The 1,369-nt window shown below is 39.2% G+C and overlaps 1 long non-coding RNA gene across 1 annotated transcript in view; it reads left to right on the forward strand.

Moving 5' to 3' along the window:
- Window positions 1-1,250: 1,250 nt before the first annotated feature.
- Window positions 1,251-1,369, forward strand: part of LOC116691908 (uncharacterized) — a 14,360-nt gene continuing 14,241 nt past the window's right edge. Inside the window, exon 1 of the long non-coding RNA XR_004332581.1 lies at window positions 1,251-1,262. This is a non-coding gene — a long non-coding RNA (uncharacterized LOC116691908). The remainder of the gene's footprint in view (window positions 1,263-1,369) is intronic.

Genomic DNA, 1,369 nt, shown 5'->3' on the forward strand with positions numbered 1-1,369 from the left:
ATCTGTCAGACACCATACCAAACAAGATGAGGACCACAAAAGCGTCACGTTCGATAATTTATTAAAGGGTTGGGGGTATGGGAGTTTCAGAGGTACCGGGAAATCCAAAAATCAGCACATGTGTAGATCCCCAGTAGAGAGCAGGAGCTGGATGATCCTAGAAGTCCAGAGCAGGAGAACACGGAAGCAAGTGAGCGGATCCGGGATCACCAGTAGAGAGTCAAAAAGGTTTTTCCCAAAACAGGCAGGTAACCAGTACTGGTAGCAGACGATCTGACAAGTGAGGACTGAAAAACAAGGCGTTATATACAGGACATGATAAGTGGTGAATGCAGTGCAGCTGGTAGGTAACGAGGGTGAGGCAGAGCAGAGCAGAAACAGGTGAAAGTCATCAAACCCCAATCAGCGTGTTGCCAGGCAGAGAGAGAGCTCATGACAGTATCCGGACTAAACTTTGACATCTATCCATCTATGATCCACTCAACACCCTCTGATCCTAACTATTCATAATTTCTGCCTTTTTAACTAAAAACTTATCTATAATTTGATATAAATGAGGTTTGTTGACCACGAATTCCAAAAATAAGTGTAAAACCTGTTATTAAACCAGCTCAGGTTTTTATAAAAAGCGCCAAAAGCATGGAAAAAGTGACAAATAAATCAGAAAAAGCGACAAAAACATTGGGAAAGCGCAAAAAAAACATTCATTTTCAATTTTGACCTGGAAGGACAAGTTCATGGTTAATTGGAAGACAGCACGAGGGTTAAGTACAAATGTTGAGGTACGTTACTTTTTTTTGAGTCTTTAATTTTCATGTCACTTCCTACTTCTACTCTGCTACATTCGAGAGAGAAATATTGTACTTTTTACTCCACTACATTAATCTTGCAGCCGAGTGCATTTTCTTCAGATCTAATCAGTAAAGAGACCCTGAATCTCTCCAGATACCAAACAAGAAGTCGGCCTACCTAATCGTCTCTAAATACAGACAGGAAAACGCCACTCGTTCAAACCGGGGGGGGGGTTGATTTCCATTCTCTTTTTATAGAAACTAACTCTGATTTCATGATTCATTTTTGTTAAAACTAAAAGAAATGCTGGCAACTAACTGAGTACAATTACTCAAGACAAGGCAGCTTTATTTATGTAGCACGTTTCAGCAGCAAGGCAATTCATCGTGCTTCACATAAAACAGTAGAAAAACAGTTATGAAAGAAATTGTAAAAACAGATGAATAAAAGCTAAAAATAGAAAAGTTACAGTGCAGTGTAAGAAATGGACAAATATTTAAAAAGAAGTAGTATAGTATAATAGTAAAATTATGCACAGAACCTCTCCCCACCCTACACACACACACACACACACACA

This window comes from Etheostoma spectabile, chromosome 7 (genome assembly GCF_008692095.1).
Source record: "Etheostoma spectabile isolate EspeVRDwgs_2016 chromosome 7, UIUC_Espe_1.0, whole genome shotgun sequence".
In the NCBI taxonomy this organism is placed as follows: Eukaryota; Metazoa; Chordata; class Actinopteri; order Perciformes; family Percidae; genus Etheostoma; species Etheostoma spectabile.